We start from the raw sequence: 14301 nt of genomic DNA, 5'->3' as shown, positions 1-14301 counted from the left end.
GAAAGTATTTTTTAAAGTTAATAAGAACCAATATTTTAACTGGAATAGGCATCTTTTCTCATTTAAATTGGGTTTTGTTTGGAAGTTAACTTTTAAACCTGCTTAGTTTTATATGTTATATCAAGTATTTTTTTAAGAAAAATGTTGCCTTCTGGTCATTTAGTGTTTTAAAACACTCGTGGAAACCAACCCTTATAATCTCTATATAATACCCACAGCACCAAACTTGAAATCGGAAGGTTAAGAAACCAAGTTAAGAAAAAAGCAGTTAATGGATATCTGAAGAAGAGTCAACAATAACTCAGTAGATGCCATTAGAATCCAGTCCAAAAGCAATACTTGAGGATCTAGCCATGTTTACTAATAACTTTTCCCAATCTTTTTAGTATTCTAGAAGAACAGAAATAAACTCATAGCAATGGGAAGTAGGTACCCACATACAGGGTTGGAAGAAAGTTTTTTTTTTTTTTTTTACCATATATTCCTATATGTCATGATTTTGAAATGTGTAAGCATCTAAATATATTAACTTTTTAAAAATAAATGCTTGCCTTAGAAGATTTTACTTATAATAATAGTAACATCATAATCTATGAGGTTGTAATAATATAAAAAATCGAATGAATAAAAAAATAAAGTGATAGATCTTCCTTACCAAATTCCAATTTAATAAATACGAAAGCAAAGATGGATATAGAAAATTATATAGAAAAAAACACCACAGTAATAATTCTTGCAGGCGAGAACTACTCAATGGACGCTAAAATCAGTGAACAATAACATGAGAAACAGGGTATCTATACAGTGTTTCCCCATAAGACAGTTGCTAATTACAAAGGAAAAAAGAAACTGTGCAGTGGAGAAACAGGTGGTCAAATACTATCACCAGTAAGATATACAGACCCTTTAGTATGAGAAAGGCCAAACAGTAATTCTGTTGTTTTCTTGTCAAATATGCATAACCTCAATTTAATCATGAGAAAACATCGGACAAACTAAAGCTGAAGAGTATTCTACAAAATAACTGACGAGTTATCTTCAAAAAAAAAAAAGAAAAGAACAGAAAAGTGTCATGAGTGGCACCTGGGTGGCTCAGTCGGTTAAGCATTTGACTTCAGCTCAGGACATCATCTCCTGGTTCGTGGGTTCAAGCCCCATGTCGGGCTCTGTGCTGCCAGCCAGCTCAGAGCCTGGAGCTGCTTCAGATTGTGTCTCCCTCTCTCTCTCTGCCCCTCCCCCGCTCATTCTCTGTCTGTCACTCAAAAATAAACGTTAAAAAAATTTTTTTAAGTGTCATGAAAGAATGGGACACATGACTCAATGCTATATGGGATTTGGGGTTGGATCCTGTACCAGAAAAAAGGATGTGAATAGGGAAATTGGTCAAGTTTGAATAAAATCTTCAAATTACTTAATAATATTGTATCTATGTTAATTCCCCAGTTCCCATAATTGTACTGTGGTCATATGATGTTAACGTTAACCTCGGTACTACAGAGTATTTTTATTTTTTCTAGAAGTCTAAATTTGTTGCAAAATAAAGGTTCTGCTTTGGCCTCAGCTATTTATTCTCATGGAGGGAGGACAGTTGTGGGAAAGAATGAAAGCCATGCAAATATCTAGTCTTGAAAAAATAAAATACCTGCTTACCAACAACACTGAGGATCTCAAAATCATTAAGAATAAGCTGTTTAATTCAAATAATCTTTTAAATTTTCTTTAACAGCTACTGCTTAAAAAACACATGTAGTTTTTTTTTTTTAATGTTTTACTTATTTCTAGGAGAGAGAGAGAGAGAGAGAGAGAGAGAGAGAGTGTGAGCAGCGGAGGGTCAGAGAGAGAGGGAGTCACAGACTCTGAAATAGGCTCCAGGCTCTGAGCTGGCAGTCAGCACAGAGCCCGACGCGGGGCTCGAACCGACGAACCGCAAGATCATGACCTAAGCGAAAGTTGGACGTTCAACCGACTAAGCCACCCAGGCGTCCTAAACACATGTAGTTTTTAACCTGCCTTAAGAGCAAGGAGAAAGACTATAATCCACAATCCCAGTCTACAGTAATAGAACCTTTCTTAACAACCATAATTAATAAGGAAAAAAAACACTGGCCTTGAATTTAGGCAATATAGATTTTACTTCTGATCCCCTGCAAGATCTAGTTGTGTGGCTTTGAACTTAACCGTCTGGGTCTCAGTTTCCTCCTCTGTAAAATCAAGTTAGACCAGATGAAATTTATGATTTCCTACTGCTCTGAAGTTCTATCAATTAGAAGTCTGGGAACCTTCTAGTTTCTTCTGAGAACCTCATTTTGTGTCCTCTCTATATCAATACCCCAAGGAAAGGGCTGCATAAACTCAACAACCAATCAAGAACCACAAAGTCAATCCTACTCCTTAGAAAATTCACATTTCAAAATGTCTTAAACCACTGGGCACCAGGATTTACTTTAAATGGTATGCTTGAAAGCACCACATCCTCATATAACCAGGCTCTACACCTTTATATTTGGGGGAAGTAAGGAGAGGGTCTGCCCTATGTATTTTATCCTCCTCAAGCTACAAATTACTTAGGGCTTTGAAGGAAATTTGGTAAAGAAGTGAAAATGAAACGGAACTCCCCAAAATTTTGAAAGGATTATGTCTATGTTGAGAGGAGGGGAGAGGGCAGGTTGCTTTCCCTGGGTTAACAATTTCTTTGACTTTAACTATCTTTTTCAGGTGTATTCCAAATTCCTCCTAAACTCAACAGAGGAAGAATAGAAGAACTGTAATCATGCACCACCTGTGTATCTGAACATCACCTTAATTCCAAAAACTAAAGCAAATTACTATCAAATGACATTCACAAGTGTTACAGCCGCCCATGTACAAGAGAAAAATCCCTCATACTAACACAACTATGGACTTTTTTAAAAGCTATAATAAACAATCTACAGTATACAGTACTCTAAAGGTCCATTATAGCAAGCTTCAAGACAGAAAACTTCTATTTTCATAATAAGAGCAACATACACAGTACTCTCAGGTATCAAGATAATTGACACTGAAAAATTCCTTTAATATGGCACTTTGAATATGATCCCCTTTTAATTAAACCAAAGTTGGTTTACTTTACAAAGAACTAGATTCAGAAAGTCTAAGTAACATTATATATGCTATTGGTTACATTTACCACATCTTTACTGCCTCTTAAAGAATACTTTCTACTTTCATGGAACAATATTCCTAGAAAGCAATTTTCTTCAATTTTTTTTTTTTTTTTTGAGAGAGAGAGAGAGAGAGACTGCGTGTGAGAGGAGGAGGGGCAGAGAGAGGAGACAGGGTTCCGAAGCAAACTCAGCACTGTTAGCACAAAGTCTGAGTTGGGGCTCTAACGCATGAACTGTGAGATCATGACCTGAGCCACTCAACCAACTAAGCCACCCAGGAACCCCTTAGAAAGCAATTCTAATATGAGTTTATAAAATGCAGAAAACACTCTTTTAATATCATAAAAGTTTAATTTATTAGAATGGAAACTAAATGTTAGCATATAAAAATATCACCAAAATAATAACAAAAGTCCTGGTCAAGGACATTCCAGAACTCCAAATGCCTGTATCCAACTGTATTCTAAACATGTCACTATGACGCACTTAAAAAGCCAAACTCCTATCTGTCCTCCAAACTCGTTCCTCCTGACCTCAAAAATGGCAAGTCCATTCTCTCACACATTATATCTAATCCACCAGCAAATACTGCGTATTCACCTTTCAAAATACAACCAGAATCCCAATGACCCCTGACTCTCTACCGCTCTAGTTTCAGCTAGTCATTTCTCACCTAAACCACTGAAATAACCTAACTGGTCTCCCTGTCTCCACCATTGCTCCTGCCAGCCTAGTCTTGATTTTCCAAGAGTTATCCTGTTAACACTTATCCAAGTGACAGGTCACTCCTCTGCTCAAAAGTCTCTAATGCAATTCTCAAAGTTTTTGGTCTCAGGACTCAATGCTGAAAAAATTACTACAAGGAGGGATGGCGCCTGGGTGGCTCAGTCGGTTGAAGTTGAGCATCTGACTTGATTTCGGCTCAGGTCATGACCCCAGTATCATGGGATCAAGCACAGAGTTTGGGCTCCATGCTGAGCCTGGAGCCTGCTTAAGATTCTCTTTCTCTCTTTCTCTCCCCCCACCTCACCCCCAGTTCATGCTCTCTTAAAAAAAAAAAAAACAACTACTGCCAGAAGCCTAAAGAGCTTGTGTTTGTGAGTTACATCTGTTAATACTTCCAATACCACAAATCAAAACTGAAAAGTATCTAAATTGCTTGTGATTCGCTTTAAAATAATAGTAAACCCCATTATATTTTAACAAAGCACATTTATCCAACAAAATAGTGAGAGGTAGTTTTCTATTTTTGCAAATCGTTTAAATTGTCTTTATTAATAGAGAAAACAGAATTCTCTTATCTTCTTCTGAATTCAATCTATTGCAGTCTTGGGGCGTCTGGGCGGCTCAGTCAGTTAAGCATCTGACTGCGGCTCAGGTCATGATCTCACGGTTCGTGGGTTCAAGCCCCACGTCGGGCTCTGTGCTGGCAACTAGCTCAGAGCCTGGAGCCTGTCTTCAGGTTCTGTGTCTCCCTCTCTCTCTCTCTGACCTTCCCCTGCTCACGCGGTCTTTCTCTCTCTCTCTCAGAAATAAATAAAACATTAAAAAAATTTTTTAATTAAAAAAAATCTATTGCAGTATCACACAGCATCCAGCGTCTAAAATACTCCACTATAAACTCAAGTGAGAATGAGAGTAAAAAGTCAAATGACTTATTATCATGAAAATACTCTGACCGCACAAACTCGCTAAAAGAGTGCCCAGAGCACATTTAAGAACCACTACTCTAATCATTTCCCATTTCAGTTAGTGTAAAAACCCACGTCCTCACAGAAGTTCCCCTTTACTCTCCCCCTAACCCTTCTGACCTCGTACTCCCCTAACCAGTTTACCACGCTCCCACCACCCCCATCCCTCATTCACAGCTACAGCCACACAAGAACTTCAGGTCCTGGCTCACATTTTGCCAGCACTCCTCCCTCCTCTAGGAAAGCTATTCCCTAGAGAGCAGTATGGCTCACTTCATTACCTCCTTCAAATCTCTGTTCTAATGTCAATTTCTCAATAAGGCCCACCCAGATCTCCCTACTTAAGACCACAATCTGCCCCAATCCATCCCGAACACGCCTATCTCCTTTATCCTGGTCAATGCACTCTCTGAACTCACATCGCCTAATGTATTATTGACTAATGTATGTATTATCGCTTATTGCTGGTCTCCTACCTAAGAATGTAAACTTTGGGAGGAGAGAGAGATTTCTGTCTTTTGCTATATATTCAGATACAGATCCTTGGGGGAAAAAACACCTTCTGAACAACCTCAGCAGGCTGATTTAGTACAAAAACATCCAAAGCTACAAAAATATGCTTGAAACTTCATTCAAGCATCAGTAAGTTATTAGCTTCATAACTTATTCTTCCTCCCTTTAAAGTAACAGAAATACAGTCCTCTCAAAAGGGCTTGCTGTATTTATTCAGGATTTATGAGATTCTAAAATACTTGGGTAATAACATATGTTCGTTACATCATCAGTGTTAAATTTCTCTAGTGTGTTTTTGATCAAATGACAAGATACAATACACAACCATCTAAATGATTGGTCTTAGCTTTAAAATACCCTAATCCATAAGGAAAAGACTTCCCCTCCCAGGACTGAACCAATGGGGTTGTAAATAATTCATTTCTCTTGAGGTGTTTTTTTTTTTAATAACTTCTGTATCTACAATCTCACAATTGTCTTTTTTAGTGTTTATTTTATTTTTGAGAGAGAAAAAGCGAGTGAGCATGAGTGGGGGAGGGGCAGAGAGAGAGGGAGCCACAGAAGCAGGCCCCAGGCTCTGAGCTGTCAGCACAGAGCCTAAAGAACAGAGGGCTCATGCTCAAGAACAGAGAGATGACCTGAGATGAAGTCGGACGCTTAACCTTCTGAGCCACCCAGGTGTCCATACAGTCTCAGTTTTGATCCACTCTCTATTCAAAGCTAATTTAGTAAAAATTATGAGTATATAATAAAATAAAAGCTTTTTCATTTCATTTCCTAAAAGTAAAAACTGCTTATAAAATGGATTGGTGTGAATAACGTGTAATTGTAGTTTTTTCTTAATTATTTCAATAATCTATGGTACAGATAATGGTTGTTCCTATATGCATTCAGTAAGCATGTACTGTATACCTACCATGAGCTAGGCACTAGCCAAGGCCCAAGGGATATAGTCATGTGCAAAACCAGACAAGGACCCTGCTCTATCACAAACTAAGTGAGCAGAAGTAATAGCTGGGTATCCTCACCCAGGTATGACCTCAAAGAAGCACCTCAACATATTCCATATAGGGGCGCCTGGGTGGCTTAGTCAGTTGAGCGTCCGACTTTCGCTTGGGTCATGATCTCGCGGTTCGTGGGTTCGGGCCCCGCGTCGGGCTCTGTGCTGACTGCCTGCTCAGAGCCTGGAGCCTATTTCAGAGTCTGTGTCTCCCTCTCTCTGACCCTCCGCTGCTCACACTGTCTCTCTCTCTCTCTCTCTCTCTCTCTCTCCTAGAAATAAATAAAAATATTGAAAAAAAAAAAAAGAATGTTGGCTTTTACTCAATTTTTATTCCTCGCTACCACTCTACAACAATCTAAGTAAGTCAGACAAATATTAGAAGTATTATGTTGTATTCAGTGGTCAAGTGGTCCATACTGTTAGGAGACAGACATTTTAGAAGTAATTATTCAGGGAAAATGGAGTCTTCAAACAGGAAATTCAAGTTCCAATTCAAAAAGAGCTCTTGCTCTTAGGACTTCAAATTCCAGTTAGAGCCTGGGCTTCCAGAGTAGACATTTTTGAGCGCGCCTCTCTGGAAAGCAACCCAACCAGACACTCAAGACACCACACAAGGAGACATGTCTACAGAAGACAGTTTAAAATGAATTCTCCTTGGGGCACCTGGATGGCTCAGTCAGTTAAGCATCGGACTCTTGGTTTCGGCTCAGGTCAAGAGCCCTGAAGATGGAGCCCTGCACTGGGGGCTGCACTGTCATCGAGGAGCCTGCCTGGCATTCTCTCTGCCCCTTCCCCACTAGTTCTCTCTCTCTCAAAATAAATAAACTTAAAAAAAATTAAACAAATTACACAGTTGTTACTCTGTCTCTACATGCCTTGTTACCTACGTCTTCCCTAGGGCTGATTTAAAGGCCACAACACGGTATTACCAGGAATGAAACAGAGCTGACTGGTGGTAGTAATGGCAGCATACAATTAGTGAGGAGTGGCCATCTCTTAAACAGAATTAGGAGTAATGAGATCTAACTTCTTTCTAAGCAATGGGTTGCCCCTCAAAGTCGGCCTTGGAGGTCAGTGCTCTGTCTGGGTACAAATTTCCTTACAGAGACATACTTCTCTCGTCTCCATTTTATAGTTAGGAAACTAAGATTTGGAGATTAAGTACTTTAACCAAGGATCACATAACTTGTATGTAAAAAAGTCAGGATCCAAATTTAGGCCTCCTAACATCACACTACCTCTATTGTATTGACAGAATATAATAAAAGCCATTGAAAAAGGACAGAAAAAGAGGAGAAGCATGTAGAAATTGTGGAGATAAAGAGAAAAAGAAGTAGAAAGATATACACAGCAATAATGAAGGAAGGAAAGAATAGTATACTCCAAATTAAAACCAGAAGGACAGTCTCATTTAGGCTCTGGCAAGGACTAGCTGCACATCAGTCAAGACACCATCTCAGCTTTTTCATGGCTACATTTACTCTCATCTAAGGTAACTAACGCTAGACTTAAACACCTGAGTTTCACAGAAAAAAGTCTTTCACTGGAATAGCATTTGCAGAGTGTCGGGCACATAAGAGGCACTCAAGGTGAATTACTGACCGAATATGTCCTATTTTTCTATGGTATGAGGCACTGTGTTTGGTGCTAGGGTCACCCTCATAAGCAACATAGTTCCCGTCATCACAATACTGGTAGTAAAAACCCGTGTCTGTGTAAACAGATTACAGGGCTGGAGGTGACTGACACATGAGGCTGTGTGTCCTAGGATAGGAATACCTGGGCCTGAACACTAGATGAAGTAATGTTTAAGGAGTAAGCTGGAGCTCTATGGTTTCTCTTGGTTCTACAGTAGAAAAGATCATACTAGGGAAAACTGGATTCTAGGCATGTAAACCCTCACTTTAAATATTATGAAAAAATAAAAGCGGAAAAAACATGGATATATATTTACCACTCTAATGATAGATACTTATTTTGATGGATCTGATACATGAAAAATGCCCAAACACATGCTTCTGTCCCCTTCAAGGATTTTTGCCAAACCTTAGTTTTCTGACTCCTAATCCCATCTCTGTACTTGGCTGCTATTTTTAGTAACACCTATAAAAATCCAGGCGAGTGGTTCGGTTTTTCTCATTCATGGTACTTTTTCATTTACTCAAAAAGTTCCCAAAGGCAAAAATCAATGGGGATCTGTGTGTTGTAGAGTAGCCGAGCTAAGGGTTAAGGAAACGCAAGTAACTATTAAAATTAGGGATTTGTTTCTTAAAACCAATACAAATTTTTCCCAGTGGAAAGTTCAGAATGAACAGAATTTCTAAGAATAAAAGTTCTGTCTTCACCAAGGCCTTCCTTAGAGGGGCAAGTGGAAAATTACTGATATAAACCAAAATCTAAAGGCAACCTATTTCAAACCACACTCCACAAACTCCATCACACTGGAAAATGAGTGAAATGCATTCATTAAAGATTAATTTCTCCCTAATTGTGATTTAAAACCAAACATTCCTAGAAGATAGTAGGCACAGCAAGACAGATACACCATCTTTTAGTTGGAGAATTTCTTGGGCAACAAAAGAATAAGATGTACATCAGAACTCCCCAGCATCCTTTTTTTAAAGCCAGGAAGTGGAAAAGGCCATAAAAATTTTCAAAACCAGGTCAAGTCACAGGCGCCTGGGGGCAGTAGTAGTAACCTGCAGTAAGAGCCACATCGGAATATCAAGACTTAACACAAAGAGAACCCACTTTCAGAATGTATTAAATGGAACAAGCTTTGAAAGAAATTTAATACACTTCCTGCATTCTGAATATGCTGTAGTCGTTTCTCTGAAGAATACCAACATCAAACAAAGCAAACTACTGACAAAACCAACAGAAGACCACCTTCCATACAGCTGGAGTCACAGAGACTACAGATCATTTAGTGTAATGCATATATAAAGGAGGAAAATTCCAGACAAATATGACTCTCCAGGTCTTTGTGCAGAACTAACCTAATAATAATTCAAAGTTAGATAAAAGTTTAGTTTTTAAAAAACTTACCAAACAGCTGACTACAAAATTGTAAAAACAAAAAACCAAAAACAAAAAACCTGTGACGAGGGAAACAAACTGCTGAGAATGCAATCTTTGAAAAAAACTACTAAGTGATGTCTATCTGCCTCTGTTTCATCTATAAAATGGAATTATTTCCAGTTCACAGGACTGTTGTGAAGATTAAATGAGACAATGAATATATTTATAAAAACTGCCTGATACATAAACATAAGTATGTCCATATCGTTATTGATGATAATTGTGATGTTAAATTATATATTCTGGAAATGCCATTATCTTGACAGGTAGTTTGGAAAAATTATCCGATTTCGTGAATATCTGTTACCTAAAATCTGTGACTGGTGGTTTCCTAGACTCTACAGGCATAAAAGAGAAATAAATAGAAAGGCACCTGCCAACAAATACTGTTTGCAAATGACGTCTCACATGTAAGTGGCAAAGAGGAAGCAGAAAGTAACAAAGATACAGTTTAATTTTTCCAGCTCACTTTTACTAAGCACCTAGTCAAATATTCAAGCATATTATCCAGAAAACGTTACAAACTACAAAGGACTCCAATACAAATACCACAGTACATTAAGCTTATTAAAAATAGACTCTTAAATACTTGGAGCAAATATTCTCTACAGCACTTTTCCCAGAACACACTTTAAAAAAGGTAAGAGCTCTTTGCTCCAGGATTTGACTTGCTTGGGTTTAATCACTTTTCTGGAGATTACTCTAACCTCAAATAAATAATTTGGGGGAAGGAAAGTTGGGGAAACATTTTGGCTTGTAATGTATATCTGCATAATTACAATTTAATACTTTACACTTGATCTTAGCCAAAAGGCCGAGAAGCTATACAATACTTTAAAATACTTGTCTAATCAAAAATAAAATATGAAAAGATCACATCTTAATACTGTCACCGTGAAACCATATTACTGAAACACTCCCCATATTTCACTCCCCTCTGACAATCTATTTCTTGAGCTAATTTCAGTGATAGGACTGTTCTAATACATGGCTCTAAAACTGTTTCAGAACTTAGAATCTTAGATGCTTCAGGTGTTTTAGACTCTGGCATAAACAATCTTTAACTACACTGTGTGTACTTGTATCACAATAGTAGATTTGGATGTGAATTTAAACAGATCACTACAAAACCTTTTTGAAGGGTAAACCACTGGGGCGCCTGGATGGCTCATGGGGCCAGTTAAGTGCTGACTCTTGATTTCAGCTCAGGTCATGATCTCAGGTTCATGAGATCAAGCCCCACCCAGCTGCTGAGCATGGAGCCTGCTTAAGATTCTCTCCCTCCCAGGCTTGCATTCACGTGCTCTTTCTCTCTCAAAACGAAAAGGAACAGAAGAGCAAAAGTAAGTAAACTACCACCGGTGACTATGGAAATTGAATTTAGTATCAGCTTATAGAGAATTAAGTATAGGCATCTTGCTATAGAAAAGTGATAATTTTAATGAAATAAATACTATATGTATACAAGTGTACACACATATACACTTATTTGTATCATTAAAGTTATGTATGAATTATATATATGTTATTTACTCCTATCAGGTATAACACATTAATTATGTAAAACATATTAAATATATTAACACACATTTGTATACAATTTACATGCATTCCGTATGGCTTACTCTAGGCCTTTTATGTTGCCTTTTGCCTTTTATGTCGAAATGCACAAAATTTTAGTGTTTTTTTTTCTGAAATTGAAAATATAGGTTTCTACATATTGATTTACTGGATCAGGAACATTACAGTTGAAATCATTATACTTTATTCCTCTCACAAAGGCCTAAAGAATATTTATCTTTAGGCTCTATCTCTGAATTCTACACTTGCCACAGCTTACTTAAGCCAAATAAACCAAATGACCAAGCATTTGTATTAGTAATAAGGAAATAGGTGTTGATTTAAACTGGATAAATTTCAGGGGCCCCTGGGTAGCTTATTCAGTTGAGTGTCTGACTTCGGTAGCTTATTCAGGTCATGATCTCGTAGTTTGCAGGTCTGATCCCCCCACTGGGCTCTGTGCTGGCAGCTCAGAGCCTGGAGCCTGCTTTGGATTCTGTGTCTCCCTCCCACTCGCTGTTCCTCTCCAGCTTGTACGTGCATGCGCGCTCTGTCTCTCTCAAAAATAAATGAACATTAAACTTTGTAAATTCAGAGATGGCTAAACACTGTAATTTATCTTCAACATTACATGGAGGCTTACTTCTCATATGGATGTATTACAATCAATCTAGCACTTAACTTAAATGAAAGTACTTTCAATGATAAAGACACCAATTACTGGAACTTATTTTAACAAGAAATAATCTTCTATGCATCCAAGTAAAATCTAATAAACTCCTAGAAGTAATCCTCAATTCCTTTAGAGCCCAAATGTTTCAGGAAATAGAAAGAAATATTTTTACATTTTACATTAGCACTTTTCATTTTAAATATTTACAAACCTTCTAATAGGTCTTACTTTCCAACAGTCACATATAATTCTCTGAATTTAGACACAGATACCTGTTAATAAATATGTGTACATGGGGGGAAAGTATACCTCAGAATACATGGTAAAAATACCAAGATTCAGACTTAAATGCTCTAAATACTAGATGCTGAATCAGGGTTAGGTTATTCTAAGAAATGGCAAGCATCAGTCAGCTAGAGTAAAAACAGTGACAAAGCCCAGATTTCCCATAACAGAAATTCTACCATTATGGGAATTATATGCCTAAATTTTATAATATAAACTTTTTAAATACAATATAAAACAGTAAACATTGATAGTTTATATGACAGTCTATGAATTGAATATTACTTATAAATGCAGAGTATTCTGCATCCTTTAAGACTGTAGTCTATCATACAAATGGCAGAAACATGAATTACATAGCATATCACCATAAATGTAGTAAATGGATTTCAATTCATTAGGCATATCATGTGCTTAAATATAAAAAGTCAGCAACATTATAGATACATAATGAAATATAAAAATGTATGTGGTTAAGGCTTTAACGTACAAAGTATAAGCAACTTCACACCAACCATCTTCAGCTCTTAAATAGAACGTTCAAGTGTCATTCATCTGAACTAAGCAGGCCAAGCAAAATATCCCGTGATTCCTATGTTCTCCTCAATGTCGAAATGGGTGGATAAATTTAAAGCCTGTTCCCTCAAGAGTTGCTTTATAGGCAATTTTCTCCCAGTATCAAGGTCTGCAATTTCCATTTGGCTGCCAGTTTGCGATTAAATTCATCACCTTTATTATAAAAATGTGCTTTACTCCATGGCCTGCTGCACAAGAACTATAAGAAAAACATTTTTCACTGCTAACGGCAAAATCATTCTAAGGCAACCACCACATCCACTCAGACATTAGCTTCCTCAACCTGATGTAGCAGCCTGCATCACTCATGGGGGAAAACTGCAACAATTTTGTAAGTCACAGAACCTACATTCTATGGAAATGCCCTGCTCTATATTTTTTTGGATAAAATGCACCCAACTCCTGATTTTTATTTTCAGTGTTTTCCTGAATGAATTAACCACAAGGTAAGTCAACATAGGGAATATTTCCAAAATTTCAGTAAAATTACAAAATAATTTTTCCGTGTTGGATGATTATCCATATTTATAATTTTTTTGATGTTTATTTATTTTTGAGAGATGGAGAGACAGCACAAATGGAGAAGGGGCAGAGAGGAGAGAGATACAGAATCAGAAGGAGGCTCCAGGCTCTGAGCGGTCGGCAGAGCCCAATGTGAGGCTCGAACTCACAAGCTATGAGATCCTGACCTGACCCAAAGTCAGGTCAGACACTTAATTGGGCCACCCAGGTACCCCTCCACCTTTTTTTTTTTTTTAAGTTCCCAGTTTGTTTTATAGCTTAATTTTCACTATCTGGGCTAACAGCCAACGGTCAAGTCAAAAATAATTATTAGATATATAAATAGGTAATATGTAGACTTCTATTACACTTCTACCTAATCTTACCTTCTTAATAAGTCACAATATAAAGTTTGGAAGGGAAAAAAAAGTCAGAAAATAACGTTTCTCAAATAAAGGCATTTAATCTATAACATATTTAGGAAAATAATATTACTCATTTGTAAAATTTAGGTTTTTTTAAAGATTATCTATAAAATTAACATTTGCTTTTACAAACTTGGCCATTACGCAAAAAAATTCAGAAATCTCTTATTCCAGTAAACTTGACAGTATCAATTTCAGAAGTTATAGGGGAAAAAACAGAACTGAATGTCACATTAAATGAAGCCTACCACTGGATGAATTATTAGGTTATTTAATATGTGAACCTGGAGAAATGTTTATCTGTCCTAACCTGTGCATGCCTCTGCCACGGCAGTTAAAGCACTGGACTGCAGTTTCTTATTTCATTTCTCTCGCCATACTATTACATGGCTCCTTAAGGCTGGACTATCCCTTGTTCATTTCATATCCACAGTACCCAGCAGAGTGCTAGATTAAATTAAAAAAACGAAAAAGTTTGCTGAAAACTAAATTACAGCAGGAATCAACATCAGTTTTGCTAAAACTACACAAGTCATAACCCATTAGCTTTACAGTATTAGTCACAACCAGCACTTTTCAAATGGAAAAGAATGGGAAAATACTAGATTACATCATAGGTAATACAAATATTTAATGAAGCTTTCACTTCAGCTATATACTTACATAAATATGTACATACATAACAATAATTCTCTTTATAAGTAAACATTCTAAAAAATTGATATATACCTTTTTTGGCTCACATTTATACCATTTTTCTGATTTATACTATCAGGATGTGTATACTTGCTACTCAGTAAATAACAGTATTAACAAAGAGACTCTTGATTCACAAAATCAAAGATTT

At 37.1% G+C, this 14301-nt stretch overlaps 1 protein-coding gene and 1 pseudogene across 5 annotated transcripts in view; both read right to left on the bottom strand.

The window, feature by feature from the left end:
• QKI (QKI, KH domain containing RNA binding) overlaps positions 1-14301 on the bottom strand; it is a 157216-nt gene that overhangs the window by 125214 nt on the left and 17701 nt on the right. The window lies entirely within an intron of this gene.
• LOC144224256 (U2 spliceosomal RNA) lies at positions 10110-10260 on the bottom strand (annotated as a pseudogene).

The sequence above is a fragment of the Crocuta crocuta genome, unplaced genomic scaffold (genome assembly GCF_008692635.1).
Source record: "Crocuta crocuta isolate KB4526 unplaced genomic scaffold, BGI_CrCroc_1.0 scaffold11, whole genome shotgun sequence".
NCBI lineage: Eukaryota > Metazoa > Chordata > Mammalia > Carnivora > Hyaenidae > Crocuta > Crocuta crocuta.
Note: the sequence above shows the minus strand (reverse complement) of the source record. Positions and strands in the feature narration are given on the sequence as shown.